A 20,850-nucleotide genomic window follows, 5' to 3' on the forward strand; every position below is an offset into this window, starting at 1 on the left:
TCTGTACTTTATTCAAGATGATCTTTGTGATATTTAACATTCATTATACTTGTGGTCACCTGCTTGAGATTGTGCCTGGTTCCGCTCTATTTTCACTTGGTCCTGGGACTAAATAGAAGCTGATCCGCCGTTGCCAGCTTCTGGTTTCACTGCACATGCCCGATTCTCTGGCCAGCTCCCCACTGCATCCAGGGAGATTAGAAGGATGAGCTGATTCTACACCCCATAGGTGTGTGCAGCTTACACCCAGGGCCGGATTTGCTCTCCCTGCTGCCCCAAGGCCAGGTTCCTCAATGTGCCCCCTACCCGCCATACCCCCCCTTGGACAATGGCAGGCTGCATACAAATGATCTCAGCGACAACGCCGTGATCACTTGTACAAGACAAGCAGTGGCTTCCCCTCTGTACATTTTGCACTGCTTGGCCAAAGCAGGGCTAAATGTAGAAAACAACTACCCGCCTGGTGCCCGGAACTGTATGCGTGGTGCATCAGGAGATAGGAATTCCACACCCCTGCTGCCCCTTTACTCCCTGCTGCCCCAAGGCCGGGCTTGGTTGGCCTTGTGGGAAATCCGGCCCTGCATACACCTACCCCTGACAATGAGCAGGCGGGGCGGAGCAGAGACTGACATGCCAAGATTCTGGGCGCGCAATTGGCTGTGGACCTTTGATCAACTCCTACCTGAAACAAACAGCCCGACACACAGCAGGTATTCTCTGTTTATGAATGTACACCATTATATTAAGTTTTGTTCATGACAATGCTGTTCCCTTATGTGCTGAATACACAGGTGTGCTTCCAGGGTTGAGTACGTTTCTTCTGCATATGTAGCTTAATCTCTTTATAAGCCTGCTTTATATTATTCTTCTAGACATATTTTTTGCAAATTCTGGAGGTAATATGACGAGATTGTGTTGTCACATGGGGCAGTGGAGTGCTGTGATAGGTTGTGGTGTCATACACTTGTGTATATCTGTGTGTCATTTTGCTTTCACTGTATTACATGGTTTGCCTAGGGAAGGGGATCCTGTGTGACCCCAAAACGTTGCATTTGTGTGATATGTTGCACATACATCAATAAAGGACGTTATCTTCTCCTGATTAGGAGTGCCGGTGTCCCATCATCATATGTATGTGACGGCGCCATCCGTTGGTCATAACTACACCCACCAGCTGTTTAAGGACAAAGCGGTCAGGAGTGCTATAGGTTCATGGACTTGCAGTAAGACTCTGCCCCCTCCTTTACGCCCATGGTGATCTTAAGGTAGACCCCGCCCAACCATTCCTACACTTTGGGCTGTTAGGGGCCCAATCCACTCCCACATGGAAGGCACCCAGGTCTCACCTCATAGACCAATAAGCCTGTATAATCCCCTGATAAGCAGTGGACAATGTGGCATTCATAAGTTGTGCCCCTTAGTGGTCAACAATGGGGCTGGACTGCATTATGGCATAACATTATAATGAAATGACATGTATCAACAATTCATATCCATAATATTTGTGCAGTACAATAACTACCAATCTAGATACAGTGAGGAAAATTATTATTATTATTATACAGAATTTATATAGCGCCAACAGTTTGCGCAGCACTTTACAATATAAGGAAGACATTACAATTACAATACAATTTAAGACAAGATGGTAAGGAGGGCCCTGCCCGTGAGAGCTTGCTATCTTAATGGGAGGGGCAAGTGATACATGAGGAAGTAGCTGTGTGGGGATGAATTGTTTGAGAAAGTGATATGCCAGTGGTTAGTTTGAGGTCGAATAAGCTTCCCTAAAGAGATGAGTCTTAAGGGATCGCCTAAAGGCAGTCAGAGTGGCAGATAGACAGACAGGTTGTGGTAAAGAGTTCCAGAGAATGGGGGAGACTCTAGAGAAGTCCTGGAGGCGAACATGGGAGGAGTTGACAAGGAAGCTAGAGAGCAGGAGGTCTTGGGAGGAGCGTAGGCGACGGCTAGGGTGATACTTTGAGACGTTGGAGATGTAACCTGGGGCTGAGTTGTGAATGGCTTTGTAAGTGGTTGTTAATATTTTGAATTTTATAATTTGGGTGATTGGAAGCCAGTGCAGGGATTGACAGAGAGGGGTTGCAGACACTGAGCGGTTGGTTAGGTGGATAAGTCTGATGGGAGCAGCATTCATGACAGACTGAAAGGGGATAGTCTGTGAAGTGGTAGGCCAATGAGGAGGGAGTTACAATAGTCGAGACGAGAGATAACAAGTGAGTGGATGAGCAGCTTTGTGGTTTCATTAGTGAGGAAGGTGCGTATTTTGGAGATGTTACGAAGGTGAAGACGGCAGGATTTGGATAGGGATTGTATGTGGGGAAGAAAGGTGAGGTCCGAGTCAAGGATGACACCTAGCAGCTTGGCATGATGTGAGGGTTGGATAGTTGTGTTATCAATCATGATCACAAAGTCGGGGGAGTTTGTGTGGGGGGAGGGAATAGCATGAGCTCAGTTTTTCATCTCTGGACAATGTTATCATCGAGGTCACACGGTATGGGGGTTGGGGGAAGTACCCCTTTGTCTAGAAAAAAAAAAGCAAAACCTTCTTCGGGGAAACCCTCTTCTTATGAGCCCAAGAAGAGTTGTTTTCTTCCAGGCCTCCAAGGCAAGCCTAGAACTCAGTTGCGCCATAATGCCTAAACCCACGAGTTCTCCAGTTTGGCAAACAAGTCCTTTGGCCTTTGTGGCAATCTGGTCCCGGGATCTTCGGGTCCGGAGCGTGGGAACCAGAGGCTACAAGCTGGTATTCCATTCTCTACCTTCACATTGCTTCATGTTGTCATGGACCCACTATACATTACAGGGGCATAACTAGAAATCACAGGGCCCCATAGCAACATTTTGTATGGGGCCCTGTGATTTCTAGTTACGCCCACCTGATAACCCAAACAGCCCACCTGAGGTTGACCCTGCAGAGCCCACCATAGACACACTATGGCGGGCTCTGCAGGGTCTCAGGTGGGCGTCAAGCTCTGATCCTCTGTCTGCCTCCTTCTCCGCGGTCGCTGGAGGGCCACGCCTCCTCCGCTGGGCCCCGCCTCCTCCATCCCGGGCCCCACCTCCTCCATCACTGGGCCCCGCCTCGGGCAGGCCCAGCCACCTCCTCCGTAGCTGCTGGTTGTCACCGACTCAGCAGCGACTGTGAGGAGGAACACGCCGCTGCACACATCACTGACAGGTTGTCAGTGATGTGAATAGTGGCGCGTTCCTCCTCACAGCCGCCAGTGACAGCCAGCAGCCTGAGATGCCATAGCCACTGATACATTATGGGACACAGGTTTCTCCCCTCTGTTTTTAAGATTCACTCCAATTATTGCTTGCTACAAAACTGAGTAGGATGGGCTATACTTGGCTGTATTTACAGCTCTTGTTTGCCTTGTCCAATCTCCTGAAGGCAGCTGCATAACCCTATATACCTCACTACTTGCATCCCATAATGTACTCCAAGAAAGTCATATGATTTATAATTCATTATTTCTTATTTAGCTGACTTAAAGTTGTTTTTTGTAGTAACAAAATAAAATATGTACATAACCACTGTATACTCCCTATAATGTTTACAGTGCCTTTCTAATTCTTCTATGGTGGCACCATATACACAATATTACGCTGTACTTTAATATTATAACCCTTAGTGACAGAACTTCAGAAAATGTTTTTGTTTTCCGGCGGAACAGAGCCATTTTGCCATTTTTGCTATGTGTTTATATAACCATAATTTCATCGTCCTCATTCATTGCACCTACACTTATTATTATATACCATTTTTAAAGGAGAAAATGGGCTTTAATTTGATATAATATACAGTATGAATATATAAATTCTTATATAAAAAAAAAAAAAGCAAACAAAATGAAAACATTTTTTTTTCAGTTTTGCCATTAAAAATGTGTACATAATTAGTGTGGCTACCAGAAAGTAATTCATAATAAATTACTTTATTTGTCCTGATTTATAGGGTATAACATATGTCTGGGATTTCAGTTTATTTTGGGAGATATAGGTCACAAAATACAAGGAGTGAAATACAATTTTAGTTTGGAACAATTTTAGAATGTGGTATGTTTGTCTACTATCTTTAACCACTTGCTGAACGGAGTATTTCCTTACTATTTGGGCACACATGATAAAATATACATTTATGGCTAGAAAACAGCTTCAAACCCCCAAACAATGATATATGTTCTGAAAGCAGAGGCCCTATAGAATACAAAAATGCTACTTGCAATTTTTTATGTTGCACCAAACCAGTATGTTTAGGATAAAATAAACTAATTTAAAATTTAGTGCACAGAAACATAATATAATACCCAATTTTTTGGTAAAATATGAAAGATGGGGTCGTGTTGAGTAAATAGATACCAAACATGTCAAGCCTTAAAATTGCGTTCGCCCGTGAAGCCACAAAAAATTAAATACCCAAAATTTCCTATAGAACACTTTAAAAGATTTTACCGCTCATCGGATTAGTGATAACAGTGATTAATGGCTCTAGAATTATTGCTCCCACTCCGATGTTCACGGCAATATGTAACATGTGTAGCTCAATTGTCATTTTCGCACACAGGCGCACCAACATGTGTATGTGCATGCACGTGGGGGGCGGGAGACTTTAACATTTTGCTTTTCTTATGTTACTTTAATTTTTTACATTTTTAAACACTTTCTTTTTTTTACACTAACCTTTTTGCTACCACATAGGGGGCTAACAAGGCCCCTATGTAATAGCAGATTGATTGACAAATAGACACCTTTGAATTGAAGAACTGCAATAATTTTGCAGTGCACTCTGGAAAATGTCCCACTGTTTGTTGTTACTGGTTTGACTATAATCAAAGTGATGACCCTGAGATATACACTGAGTGGCCAGATTATTATGACCACCTGACGTTTGTAGACAAATTAGCTATAATTTCGCGCTGAAGTTGCTAAGAGGGCCAGACCATCATAAATAGGGAAGCAGGTTGTTTACCACGACAATAGTAGTGATTTTTTTCTGAAGATATGGGTAAACAACGCGATTTAACAGCCTTTGAACGTGGGATGATTGTTGGCGCTCGGAGCCATGGAGCGAGTATCAGCAAAACAGCAGAATTCGTTAAATGTTCAAGAGCAGCTGTTGTTAAAGTGTTTAAAGACTGGACTGTCAGCCGAAAATCTGGGTCTGAACGTGCGAATTGTGGCCGTCAGCGACTGGTCAATGTTAGGGCAGAACGGAGAGACTGGTACAAAACAACAGAAGGGCAACAGTGCATCAAATTACTGCAGATCTTAATCAGGGATCCTCTCAAATGATCTCTGAATGCACTGTTCACCGTACACTGCATTGTATGGAATATGGAAGCCAAAGGCCTGTTCGAACACCACATTCGAACTGTCTGCAGTTAACAAGATAAAACGTCTCCAATTCGCACAGGAACACAAGGATTGGACAGTCGAGCATTGGAAAAAAGTAATGAGGTCCGATGAATCACGTTTCCAGTTGCATCATGCAGATGGCAGAGTGAGAATTTGGCGAGTGGGAGAATTTACCTTGCTTAGGTGGCCCCCACAATCACCAGATCTCAATCCAATTGAGCATTTGTGGGACAAAGTTGAAAGAGCCATCAGGCAGCTGGTTCCACAACCATCAAATCTCACAGGCTTGGACAGTGCTATTCATCAGGCATGGTGTCAGATTCCTCGCATCACCTAGTTCTGTGCACCAGAATGCAAGCTCCCCTGAATGCACTGCACTATAGCAAGTGCACTGTTGCCATGGTAATCTCACTTTATCTTGGCATTCTTTTTAACTTGAGTCTTTTTGTAATTCAGCATTTTCTGTAAAATGGGACTCTGTTGTAATGAGCAACAGTCTTTGCAATATTGCAGCTCTCTCTTGTAATATGTTAGCAATAAAATTGATTTTTGACAGGGTCGTGTGTACAATCTTTTAGGTTAGGTATGGTTGTGGGTCAGGGGTACAGGTCTAATGCAGATATACAGACCTATGCAGCTCTATTGTACCTTTATGGTAAGGTTTAAAGAGTTTATCTTAGCCCTAATTTTTTTTGTGAACTGTATACAGGGAATACCACTAAACTGCTTGTAAACATGCAGTGCAAAATATAGGTCTACACTATCCTGTTATTTTTAAACACTTTGGGAAATTTATCAAAACTGCCCATGGTAAACAATCCGCCTCTCTCTTCAGTTTGTCCAGTTACATTTTGAAAATGAAAGATAGAAGCTGATTGTTTGCCATGGCAAATGCTTCAGTTTCTGTCTGCTTCAGCTTTGATACATTCCCCTCTTTTAATTATTTTATATTCCTGAATGTATTTTTTTACAAATTTTTTTTATGAATCAACTTATTCTATCAATGTATTTCTAATTGCTCTTTACATGTTGGTAGGATTTCAAATTTGTTTACATATATTTTCATGATGCTGTAAACAGTTTGTGGCAGTATTCACACATATTTAGTACTGGCTCAGGAAAAATGTATGAACCCTGGGCAGCTGGATATCTTATAGTGTGTTTATACAATGGAAGGATTTTAATACACTCTAAGATTGATATAAACACACAATGTGTTTTTAACAGTTAATACATTATTATTGACAGACCTGGAAACAGTTGTGGTTTGTATTTTCTATGTACAATTGTTACATTGCTATGCCTTTGAATTATGTGTGCTTTATTATACCGTATAAATATAGTTGCTTATATTACAGTCCACAGCTGCCTGTTTAACACAATGTCTGGAGAATTCAAGCACACACAGACAGGAAGTATGATATTTATGTGAGTCATCAAACACACCCCTTGTATATAATCATTTGTCTGATTCTTTTTCAGGAAGTCTCTTTAGAAATGTTTGAGAATTCAGTTCCTGCACCTGGGGAGAAAATGTTATGTTACACAAAGGAGCTCAGAGAACAGAAAATACGCCTGAAAGAAATAGACCAGCAACTTCACCATATAGAGCGGAGCAGCACTACACCACTATCAATATCTTGCTTTAGCTCAATGTTGAGTGAATCATCCCTAAACATTTAATAGTTTCCTTTCCCCAAATCCTGACTGTTTACTTAAAGGAGAACTATGGGGTTACGGCTTTTCCCCATAGTTCTCCTTAGGGTAACGGGAGGACACAAACCAACATCCTCCCGTCACCCTAAGCTCAGTATACCGCGAGCTGTAGCTCCGTGCACCGTGAGCTACTGCTCGCGGTATACTGAGACGCCGCAGCTGAAGCGGATCCCGACAATTATGTCTGGATCCGCCCAGCTGCGTGAGTGACAGCTGGCTCTGCCTATCTAGAGGCAGAGCCAGCTGTACCCGCCCCCCTCCCCGTCCGATCCGCCAGTCAGTGCTTCTCAGTAGTGATTTGGCACAGTGGAGCTATATTTCCTCAAGGTTCACAGCTGAAGCAGTAAAGTAGTTCAGTTTGTTGTTTTAGCAGCTTAGCTCACCCTACTCCCCCCATATTAGAACATCTTCTATGTCCCTTTTGTGAAATTTAAGAATCGACAAATCACAGTGCCTACAACTACTAGGGGGCAGTGAGAGATTAAATGCTAATTGTTAAGAATATGTAAGTATTTGAATGTCCGTAGCCTAGCCATAAATTAATTTTGCCATGCTTATTTAGAAGATTGTATTCCATAATAGGAGGTCCCCAACAATCGCAGGCTGCACCACTTCCTACAATTTATGAGGCATAATACAGAGCTAAATAATAAATACACCATCCTATCGCAAATGTTATATAAAGCATTTCATTAAAAAAAGTGTGGATGCAATAACAAAGCGGACAGTGTAACACACCATAATGACCATAACTGATAGATGAATAAGTGTGGTGTGGAATCCTAGAAGAGTAGTTAACACTGTAAGGGAGGAGGGGAGACATGAGCAGCCCTGCACACAATGTAGCTACCACACTACTTTCTCAGGAGCTATCTTTTGATGTTGTGGGTCCTTTGGGAAAGTTTACAGAGGCTGCACTCTTGAACTATGCACCCATGTAGACGCTGGGCAGATGCACGCACATGTGTGCTAAGGAGGTCATATGTTATGTTAGATGAAAGTGGTTACATGGAGAGCAAGTGACACGAGATCTGTTGGGATTAGAGCTGCAACAGTTATTCGATTAAGTCGATTAAAATCGACGATGGAAAACGTTGTCAACGTTTTCCATCGTCGATTCGTCGGCTAAAATGTGAATTTCCCACTCACGCCCGCCTGTTCGCAGCTCCATACACGGATTACGCTATGCACGCCACGGACGCCATGCCCACCGCGCACACGACGCGTACCCGGCCACCGCACAAGACGGACACAAGCCCGCAGAGCACGCCGCCGCCGCCACGACTTACAAGGGTTCAGAAACAGGTAAGGGGGACCTGTTTTAATGTTTCCTGTTTAAAAAAAAAAAAAGCGGCACACTGTAGAACACCAGCAGCTATAGAGGAACAACAAATCCCAGCAATAATATATTAAACAACTGGTATAATGTATTATTGCTGGGATTTGTTGTTCCTCTATAACTGGTCAGTGGTAATCTGCATTGCGCAGTATAATCATTATACAGCGCACTGCAGAATACCAGCAGCTATAGAGGACTACAAATCCCAGCAATAGTACATTATAGTATAATGTACTATTGCTACATTCCTCTATAGCTGCTGGTATTTTGTACTGCGCCGCTGTATAATGTACTATATTGCACACTACACTCTTTTTTTACTTCCACCGCGTCAAGCTTGCTCCCGTGATGGACTACAATCTCAATAGAAACTAGTAGTCCATCACTGGAGCCTTTTTTTTTTTTTTATCCGATTAATCGATTAATCGAACTTAATAATCGGCTAACTAATCGATTATGAAAATAATCGTTAGCTGCAGCCCTAGTTGGGATCATTGGTACCTGATATATAAAACAGCATTTTTGCAACCTCTAGCACTGTGAAAGATGCCTGGGTACATTTATGGCGGTTCACACCGTAAACAGTGCGTTCCAGAGCGGTCAGCTGTTGAAACGCACTGTTTCGCATTCTGTGTGGCTTTTTGCGTTCAGGAGCAGGAGGGGCATGGCGGTGCATTGAAGTCAATGGCACGGCAGCTACGCCCCCCACAGTGTGATCTCCTGCACCAGAAGGCGTGGCACACCAGTGCCTGCGTTCCGGTCCAGTACAATTTGCAAAAAAATTGCCGCCACGCGTTTTGTTGCGTGCAATCGCACTGTGGCATTGACTTTAATGCACGCCCCCTCTTGTCCCTGAACGCAGGAAGCTGTTCGGAATGCAATAGTGTGTTTCAGAGGCTGACCGCTCTGGAACGCACTGTTTATGATGTGAACCGGCCCTTAGTGTACTCGACAAAATGTTTCTTAGCGCAAGTTCTGAATCAGTTATGGGTGTAATTATAGATTAACAGATCATAATTATTAGTAAGACTTCAGAAACATATTTTTTCAACTATATAATTTCTGCATCCTAGGTTGCCGCTAGGGATGCACTGAAATTTTGGCCGCCGAAAATGGTACTTTGGGCAAAATGCTGAAAGTACAATTTTTTGCCGAAAAGTAGGTGCATCTCTAGTTTCTCTCCTCCCCGCTGGACGCTTCTCTGTGTCCTCTCTGATCTCCGTTGCTCCCCCTGCCTGTGTTGGCAGAGGCCGCAGGGCTCAGTGGGGACACAGAGCAGCACCTAGTGGGGAGAAACTTTCAGGAGGCTGAGCGAGGTGGGGAGGAGAGCGCCGTGAGCGTTATCACAGGAGGCCAAGCTCTCCTCTTACAATGCCCCGCTCGGCCTCCTGTGATGAGCAAATCAAGATGCTCATCACAGGAGGCCAAGCCCTCCTCTCGCACCGCTCGCTCAGCCTCCTGTGCCAGGCGAGTCAGGATGGAGAGCTGTGTATGCTGTGTCCCCAGTTATGAATGAATAGGAAGTGCTCTACATCAATTTCTGTTCATTAAACATTCATGATTGTGGACATAGTAACATATACTACTGTATATCTACAATTTATGAATGGACAGGAGCACTTAGTATAGAGTTTTCCTGTTCATTCATAACAGGGGCTGCAAAAAAAAGATATTTAGGACTCTGTTTCGAAAGAGTAATATCCCCTGATATTTCCCCAAAGCCCCTGACAGTAAAGTAAAAGAAAAAAATATATATTTTAAAAAGGTAAGTTTCGGCCTGACAAATGTTTATTTTCAGTTTCGGTCTGAAATTTCCATTTCGATGCACCTCTAGTTGCCACTGTTATTTTCAACAGTAAACCACTGTGGGATATGCACTATCATTGTTGTTTTGCTATAAGTAGATCATAGACTGGATAAAATAACAGCAGATTTAATTTATGTTAGAGGACAAGAAGCAGTCTGAATCTCTTTCATCTAATGCTGTGATAATTTTCAAATTTCTTACAGTAAGTTACATTGTTGCACTGCAGGTATATTTATGATACTGTAGCTGACAAAGTGTAAACTTGGCAAACACATTTTTGCATTTTATCCAGTGAGGATTGATTACTCTTGTAGCTAAATTGCTAGTAGGACAGCAAGAACAGTCATTAGTGCAAAGTTTATATAAAATTCAACATAACTGATTATATAAATGTATAAGTGTGTAATATGACAAATTTTTTGCATTTTTAAGGGCCAGTAAAAATTTGGAATAGATTTTTTTCTGCTTATTATAAAAAGGAACAATAAACATACATGGCTAAACAATTTCAGGATCTATTTAAACTATATAACAAATGTCTTCTAAATGTGTTTAAAATAACCTTATGACTATGTGAAGACATAATTATCTATCAGATATCCAGTTGTACTGTGCTAGTCAGTGGTTAAAAAAAACACAAAACGGGGGCGCTAGTGAGCAGCCGACTAAGATGGCCGCATGCTAACTCGGCTCCACACCACCCGGACGTGTGAATCATTATATCTCCAACTAGAGGATCTCTCTGAGGAACCCAACCATGTGCAAAAATTCCGGCTCGAACCGCAACAACACACGGGCTCCCTCAACTCCTGCCGCGACCCGATCAACGGGTAAGGTGGCGCCTTCTTCTCCAGCGCAGGAGCGCCAGACATCTTCACAAGAACTGATAGCTGATATGGACAGCTCCTCCAACGACGGAGCAGCGTCGCAGTCGCCAATACCATGCACTCAGCCCGAACCGACTTGCAGAGATGCAATGCTTCTGGAAAAATTTAAACTGCTGCTACAGCGAGAATTAAAAATGGCCACTGACAAACTCGCCACCCGCCTCTCCCGTGATATCAAGGAATTAGGATTCAGAATCAATGACATATAAATGGACGACGTGATTACAGTGATCGATTCCCATGAGCAAGATCTCGAGTCCCTGAAATCAGACGTCTCCACCACACTCCTGAAATTTGAGAATTTGGAGAACCACAACAGACGGGGGAATGTGCGCCTACGCGGCATCCCGGAACACATTGAGGATCTCAATGCAACGGTAACAGCCATGTTTCAAGAACTCTTACCAGGCCATCCAGTGGAGAGGTTGGAGCTAGACCGGGTTCACCGGGCCCTAGGTCCTAAGCGTCCAGATGGCTCCCCGAGGGATGTTATCCTCAAACCGACCTACTACAAGACCAAGGAAGCGATCATGAAAGCCGCATGGGAAAAGAGAGACCTTGCTTTTCAGGACTTTGAGTACAAGGTCTTCTCTGATCTGGCGCCACAAATGCTCTTGAAGAGGAAGGCCCTGAAGCCCTTCCTAGTGGCCCTACAGAGACATTAGATCAAATATAGATGGGGCTTGCCTTTCAGGGTGTCTTTTCGTACCAAGGGCTCCTGAGATCGTTTGCGTCTCCAGAAGAAGCGGCCCTCTCTTGGAATCATTGCAGCTCCTACCGCCCACGACCACAGAGCAGACAACGGCCCCCTCCCAACCCAGGCAAGAACGTCGCCTACGGCCTCTTTGGGAGAATCGCTCCCGCACCCGCCGCGGCCCACCTGACCGGAACCACACACCATCCGGATCCCAGGAGGACACAGCGGGATGAGGGTACCGCCGACCACCATGTCATCTGTTCCCTGGGAGTTGAGCCTGTTAGCGGCCCTGTCCCCTCATGTTGCGTGGGGGGGTTGTTGTTGCCTCTACCCGGCACCGTTGTGCGGTTGAATGGTAGAGAGGTAAGTCGTTGATCCCTCTACGCCCCTCTGACTCTCACTGTTGAAGTCCGGCTCAGCCGAGACCACTCATGAAGTACTGCGCTGTTCTCGTCTTTCCCAGAGTTATTTTGCCCCTGAGCCTGGCCTGAGGCGAACATGGCGCCCACTTGTTTTCGCCAGAGACCAAACGCACGAGGACTCTACGCCATCCCAGCCGCTGGTGCTCCTTGCTAGTACAGGACTTTTTTGTCTAGTAACCCAGAGCAGACTATCAGGGAAGACTTTACTGCTGTCCCACAAGATCGATCGGGGGCCCCGATCCCAAGGCCAGGCCAGACGGGTTGACTAGTGCAGCCATGTATTCAGCCGTTATACTGACAATTTTATTTCAATGGCTCGGTTTATTGTTTACTGTTTTTTCACAATGGTATAGTATAAAATTGCTGAATGCCACATTAGTCCAATAATTGCAAGCTTTTACGTGCCTTTTCTGGATATATCATTCCCCCCTCCCCTCCCCACTCGCTCTAGCCCCACCTCTCCCCAGCCCCTCTCCCCTGCCCCTCCCTAGACTGATACACATGATCCACATTAATCCTCTTGATTCCTACTGAGCAGTCCACGTCCGGGTGGAAAGAGCTCCCCCATGCTAGTAATACCCTTGGGTGTTACTAAACTCTGCAATTGCAGAATGATACTACTGCAGAATGTTGTGTCGTTACTAATTGTCTTTCTCCCCTTTTTTCTATCATTCCTCCATCTATGGCCTCTGCCGATCCCTACCCCCCTGTGGTGTTGGACCTCCCTGACGGGCCGCGGACCCCGCGGTTTCTGCCTCCCTGGTGAGTATGTAGTTGGTACGCATGCTGGTGTGATCTGTTGCCATGATTTCTAATTTCAACATAATTTCCCACAACGTCCAAGGATTAAATGCCCCCAACAAACGCAGAACGGCCTTTAACTATTATGCCTCCAGGGGCATACACATAGTGAGTCTTCAGGAAACCAGGTTCTCAGATTCTTCTAGGCCCAAATACTTGCATAAACAATACACACAGTCATTTCAAGCAACATTCCGCGAGAAGAAACGGGGAGTCCTAATCGCGTTTCACAGAAGTACCCCATTCACGTGCAAAAGAGAAATTGCCGACCCCACGGGTAGATACATCATTTTGCAAGGCAAAATATTTGACACGGAGCTTACCCTGGTAAATTACTATGCCCCAAACACACGTCAAACACACTTTTTCTCACACCTCTTGGGAGTCCTGGAACAACATAGCAGGGGCACGATAATAGTTATGGGAGACTCCAATATGGTCCTTAACGAAAAACTAGACAGGTCAGGCCCACGATCTGCTCAGACACCTACACGCACGGACACCAGTACCACTTTGCTGAACGCTCTTCTGGCCAACAACGCCTGGCGGGAAAAAAACATTAACACTAGAGACTTTACATTTTATTCTTTAAAATGTCTTTAAAAAATAGCTTTTCACGTATCAATCACATTTTTGTCACTCAGAACCCGGTCCTTCTTAGCTGCACTTCCCTGGTGTCCCGTCAGACGGGGTTCACATGGCGCCTAAATGATTCGTTACTCTCTTTTACTGACACAGCGAATCTGGTTGAATCTTACATCACCAGATATTTTTCCGAGAATGTCTCATCAGTGACCTCTCCGATTTCCTTGTGGGAGGCCCAGAAGGCCGCCCTTCGGGGTGACCTCATACAATTGGCCTCCCACCGGAAAAAGGAGAGGGAGCGCAAAATGCAAACATTATTCAGAGACCTGGAGGCGGAGTGGAAGGCGCACCCCACTGCGGCAGCGTGCAAACTGGTCTACTCAGCAAGGGTGGAACTGAACCTCATGTTGAACAATAGAACCGAGAAGCAACTAAGGTGGTCTAAACAAAATTTCTATGCCAGAACCAACAAGCCAGGCTTGATGCTCACAAACCTCCTACACCCCAAACCAAAGGGGGTGCGCCCAATCCGGCTCCAACTCGCGGATGGCTCCATCTGTGCGAACCCGGCCTCCATTGTGTCTAAATTTGGCTCCATACTAGCACGCCTATACAGCAAACCCCACACGTTTAGCATGCAGGCAGCTGATAACTTCTTTGAAGACCTTCGGCTAACGACCCTTAGCGACTCCATGAAGGTGAAGAAGGAGGCAGATATCTCCCTTAAGGAGGTACAAACAGCCATAAAATCGCTCAAATCCCCAGGCCCAGACGGATTCTCTGCTCTCTATTACAAAAAATACTCGAACATATAAGCTCCCCATCTGACAGAAGTTTTTAACCACCTAAAATCAGGCTCGAAATTGAACTCTACCTCCCTCCTGGCACAAATAGTCATGATACCCAAACCTGGCAAAGATGATTCAGACCCCCACAATTACAATCCCATCTCCTTATTAAACATCGATACAAAAATCCTCTCGAAAATCCTAGCCACCAGAATTAACACCTTCCTAGAAAATTTGATTCACAGAGATCAAGTGGGCTTCACCCCAAGGCGCCAGGCCTCTGATGCCACGAGGAAAATCATACAATTGATCCACCATATGCAACAGTCCGCCACTAGAGGTATGCTCCTGTCGTTGGACATACATAAAGCTTTCGACTCACTTTCCTGGGACTATCTGTACTACGTCCTGGGAAAGTGGGGCTTCATGCAATGGCTTGGAGCTCTCTATGATAGCCCAACTGCGTCCGTCAGATACCTACAGCACATGTCTTCCCACTTCCCAATCCTGCGGGGAACCAGACAGGGTTGCCCCCTCTCCCCCATCCTGTTTGTCCTGGCAATCGAGCCATTGGCTCAGTCGCTACGGCAAAACCCCGACATACAGGGTGTCTCGGTAGGGGGACAAGAATATAAATTGAATCTTTTTGCGGACGGTCCCATTTCTTACCATATCCTACCCACACACTACAATGCCAAACCTATTAGCCACCCTAGACACATTTTCCCACATATCTTCCGTGTTTCCCCGAAAATAAGACACTGTCTTATATTTTTTTTGCCCAAAAAAAACACACTAGGTCTTATTCTCAGGGGATGTCTTATTTTTTTTTTTAATGAGCAACAAAATGTACAACAATCCAAAGTTATCTGGTATCACTCCACCTGTCACAGTAACCGGCGCTATAGAGAGGAAGTATCGGCTAATGCGGCTTTGCTCGATCCGCCGCCGCAGCCTTGCTTTCTACTGCGCTGGGTTCCTTTGCCATCAGGGACAGTGGTACCAGCGGTGCAGCAGTGAGGAAATCAGACAGTGGACAGCGCGGTAAAGTCGGTACCATTTACCGGTACACATTACAGTACAGTACCATTACATTAAGCAGTGCCTTCAGGGGGACAGCAGTTGGTGAAGTATGGTACTGGAGTGCTCCCTGTCACTGCGCTGGCCGGAGGGAGTCCCCTGTCATCCCCTTAATACAGTGTGTCCCTGCAGGCTGATACCATCTCTCCTGCTCTTCCCCCTCACATGCTACCACCAAACTAGGTCTTATTTTCGGGGTAGGTCTTATATTACAGGAATCTTGAAAAAGAGTGCCAGGTCTTACTTTCGGGGTAGGTCTTATTTTAGGGGAAACAGGGTTGTCTCACTGTTAACACAGACAAATCACAAGCCTTCAATATTAACCTAACGCCAACAGTGGTGGACACTATCCGAGACAACTTCCCCTTCCCCTGGTGGAACAATCAACTTAGCTACCTAGGGATTATTCTAACAAAGACCTACGACTCGCTATATAAAGCCAATTACACCCCCCTGTTTAAACTAGCCAGAGACTTACAAGTCAACTGGTCCCACCACTGCCTTTCCTGGATGGTAAGAGTAAACTCAGTTAAAATGGTCCTCCTCCCCAAATTGTTATACAACTTCCGCACTTTACCAATTGCAATACCAGGCCAAGCCATGCGAGCCCTCCAAAACCAAATTTTAGATTTCATATGGCAAAACAAGCGTCCGCGGATTCCTAAATATACCATTTGCACTCATAAACGACAGGGAGGCCTAGGACTACCAAACCTCACTAGATACTTTCAAGCAGCACAAATAGCACCACTGACGAGCATGTTCCTAACCTCCCAGCCGCCATTGTGGACTGATCTGGAGGGGGCACTATGCCTACCCATAGCAATAAGGGCATTACCCTGGCTTCCATCATCCGAGCGCCCTAGTACCATGAGCCCCATTATGCGCCTGACTCTAAAAATATGGGACAACACCAAATACTACAGCAAATTAATATCACCACACCTACCATTGCTTCCCATTCTGGGCAACCCATTGTTCCCGCCAGGCCCGGACTCCTCTGGGGCGGTCGCGTGGTGGAACACACACAACTTCACATACTTACACAACCTCTTTGAAAGGGCTAATGTTCGCAGCTGGCCCTCCATTCAAGAAACGTTACAAGCCCCAGCAGCGGAATTCTTCCGCTATTTATCGTTAAGGCACTGGGCCTCTGGTTACCTTACCTACAGAGGGACATCATGAATCATGGCTATGTCTCGAAATGGGAGCGAGACTTGGGAGCTACCAAATCCGAGGTAGAATGGCAACAGATCTGGACCACTGCTGCCACATGCACAATCAATGTCACATCCATGGAAACGGCCTACAAATCCATGATGAGATGGTACATGGTCCCTGCCAGATTAGCACACATAGGCCCTGGTAGATAAGCCTCCTGTTCCGCGGCTGCTCGGCACATGGGGATGTCTACACACCTGGTGGACATGCCCCATGCTCAGCAGATTTTGGGCACACACATTTTGTGTCCTCAGGAATCTTTTCCAGACAACGGTACCCAAGGACCCATGGTTCGCACTCCTGCATCTTAAACCAGCAACTCTCACAAAATCACAACACAAACTTGCAGTATACATACTGCTAGCTGCCAAAGAGGCCATAGCTCAGGCCTGGAAAAAGCAATTTGTACACTTCGCAGAGGTGCGACGCAGGATACATTTATTCTTTATCAATGAGAAATTGTCTAGCATTCTTCTAGATACACAGAAAAACCTCCTGAAAACATGGGATCCTTGGATACAATACGCCCACCCATCCCTGCCATGGGAGAGCCTGACAGCCGTTTGACCGAATGGGGCTTCAAGGGGACGCGGCTTGCGGAGACGACCGACACCACACCCCTTCCCTCCTCTTCCTCCCCTCCCGCTGGAGAACTGTCCCTTTACTTCTTTCTTCTCTTCTTCTTACCTCTTTTCTGACCATGATAGTACAAAGTTACCCGAAGGCCGAGTCCAAGGGATGTCACCCACTCGGTGACAGACATCGAACACGGACTCGTCGGCCCATCCATTGCTAGTCTCAAAGCCATATCACAATAAGTTATAAGATTGACATAATGTATTCTCCTAATTTTATTTTATTGTTTATTTCTTATCATCTTATGAGTTTTACTGTTTACTCTATGGATTTCGAGATCTCTAAATGTCAGCAAATTCCGAAAACTCTTGTTGTGCTCGTTTCAATGCTATGATGTACTCTCTACATTGTTATCTTGAAAAACAAAACCACAATAAAATAATTGTGAAAGAAAAAAAAACACAAAACATAACATAAATGCAACATATTGCAAGTTGTATATGTGTAGATAAACAGTTTCACTGAATCATATCTTGTTGGTGCTTAGATTATGGCACTGTAAAATGTTGGGGCAGGAACTGTAAGGATTTAGTGCAGGAAACATTTATGTAAGTATTATGTTTTATGGTTTATGTTTATATTGTGTTCATTTTAGATTAAATGTTGGGTGTTTAGTTCCATAACAATGACATCACTTGGTAGAGGCAGTGGTGTGGGACATGAGATATCGTCTCACATACTTTGTCACTTACTACCTTAACTTGAGAATTCTTCCTCCTAATGCCCACCAGTATAAGCAGGTAGTTTTTCCCACTGATCACCAATGTGAGGCACAATACTGTATAATACATTTTCTGACTGCTGAACTCAGTAAGCTGTGCTATACACTACATGCTCCAGACTGGTAGATTCTGTATACTGTGCTATACTTTAAATTAGGGATGCAACGATATATCGGCCACCGAAACATATCGGCCGAAAATGGTGCTTTTGGCATAATGCCGAAAGTGCAATTTTCCTGCCGATACATCGGCGCATTCCCTGCTTTCTTTCCTCCTCGCTGGGCGCTGCTTTGTGTCCCAGCGGGGAGGAGAGAAAGTGTGGGAGCCTGCCAAGTGCTGCAGGAGGAGAGTGCTATGAGCGGCCGGCGTCTCTCCTACCACACCGCTCAGCCTCCTATCACAGTCCGGCAGACTGGTATGTGGGCGGAGACAGGCCGCGCTGTCACAGGAGGCTGAGCTCTCCTCCCTACACTGATCGATCAGCCTCCTGTGACAGCGTGTCAGAGAGGAGAGCAAGTTACAAACACTCAGCGATCAGTGATCGCTGAGTGTTTGTAGATAATTGAGGATTTGGTATGTTAACTATAGCCTGAATTATGAATGAAAGGTAGTGATCTACATCGTAGTATTTCTAGTAAACATACCATGTCCATCATGTTATGAATGAACAGGAACACTCAGTATAGAGGATTCCTGTTCATTGATAACAGGGGACACAGAAAAAGAGAGTTCTCTGGGGACTTTGTGTCCTTAATCTCTTTTTCTATTTTAAAAGGGAAAATTTTTTTTTTTAAAATAACATATTTTCGGTCTGTAATTTTTTTATTTCGGTTTCGTTTCGGTTAAAAAAAATTAATTTCGGTGCAACTCTACTTTAAATACTTCTGTTCACTGCACTTTGTACACTTTTCTTTAAACATTAGTGTATGCTGTAATGTACTTACATACTCCTGACTTCTGTACTCTCTATGCTCTTTATTACATGCTCCTAAATGCTACACTGCTTGCTGTGCTGTATGTTACATACTCCTGACTGATGCATTCTGTATTGTACACACTACTGTACACAGTACTCTTCGCAGGTGTTGCAGGTTCTGGAATACAATAGTTGTCAGTGGAGAAATCTATTGATTGGCTCACGTTCAGCCCGCTGGCCTCATGAGGGAAATCTAAACATTTATGGCTAGCTTTAATCACCTTTAAAGTGCATACTTCTGGTTTACAAGAAGCCTGGAGGCCTTTTCTTCTACAGAAAACAGTGAATATGAGGGCAGTATGTGGTAATAAAGAGATATTAGTCTGACATTTGGTGCAAAAACAATATTCTAGAACACCTATGTAAAAACAACTTTAGGAAATCTAAGAAGCATAAAATGTATAAATGTTTAAATTGTGAAAATAAATGCTGCTTATGGATTACGGTTTATATTTAAACCCTAAATATTTAAGGTACATATTTTCTGTCTTGTTCAAGTCCTTCTTATCCAGTATAGGCTTAATGGCATATGAAAGGCCACTCCTGTAATTTAGCTGTGAATAGGTTATGAAGTTGTAATTGTAGGTATATTTACAAATATGTAAATCATTAAACCAACTATCCACTGAAGAAATATTGATTTCAGTTTTTTGCCCACACTTTGAACGGCGACCATCAAGTCTTAACTAAGGCTTAGAGACCTTGCCACAGTAGAATTAAAGGGTCCAGATAATAGTAGGATTATATAATTGCTGCAATGCTAATAGCGATTCTTCTCAGAAGCTGCACACAGCGCACGCCGGTTTAAGTAGTAACCAGCACACGCTGTATGCAGCTTCTAACAGCGTGGGAGACGGGAGGCTGCGCTTGTTGGTGGATCCAGGAATCAGGTGAGTATGAGAAGAAAAAAAAGTTTTATTTTATGTTCTATTGTGGGGGGAACTACAAGTCCCAGCATGCCCTCATTGCCCCTGTACAACAACCAGATATTGCCATTCCCTGGGTGATATGTGTGTGTGGGGGGATATACAAGGACAATGATGGCATGCTTGGACTTGTTCCTTAGCTTATATATATGTGTGGGGGTGGGGGGGTACAGTTCCAGTGGATGTTTATACAATATGGGGAGGGGGGAAATGTTCTGCCCCGGGCGCCCATAACTCTGGTTATGCCACTGATGCCCAGTTCAAGTCATATCATTTTATTCAGTTTTTGTCAGCATTTAAATGTGGCTTTGTGCTCATGAAAATGTTTTCTCTTCTCTTCCTGCCATCTGGACAGGAAAGTGAGGTTAAATTTCCCTCATGAGGAACACAGACTGCAATAAAATCCTGGTGTGCATTGAAAATGCAAGGCAAGTTGTGTACAATCCAAAAGAACATTTTTTTAAAGTTACATTTAGTTAAAGCTAATGCATTTTGGGGGTTCAAACTGTTCATCCTAATCAGGGTTTGAAGATAGAAATAAAAAGTTTACAAAGATTCTGCCCTTTTACACTGCATCCTGAACTAAATTAATATTTTTGGCTGAAGTTTTATGGCCTAATCCTAAAAGCAGAACATTTGGCTTTGGACTTTAAGAGTTTAAATCTAAACTCTAGGCAGTATAAAATACACAAATAATGCAGCTCTGTATTAATCAATAGATTATTAAATATAGGGATGCCCCGATACCATTTTTTTACGACCAAGTACTTTCCCTCAGGTACTTACCGATACCAATCACCGATACTTTTTCTTAAAGGAACATGGGGCATTTTTTCTAAATGAATACAGACTAATGATTTTAGGGCAGTTT

This window comes from Nanorana parkeri, unplaced genomic scaffold (genome assembly GCF_000935625.1).
Source record: "Nanorana parkeri isolate BGI_ZX_2015 unplaced genomic scaffold, ASM93562v1 scaffold2507, whole genome shotgun sequence".
Classification (NCBI taxonomy): domain Eukaryota; kingdom Metazoa; phylum Chordata; class Amphibia; order Anura; family Dicroglossidae; genus Nanorana; species Nanorana parkeri.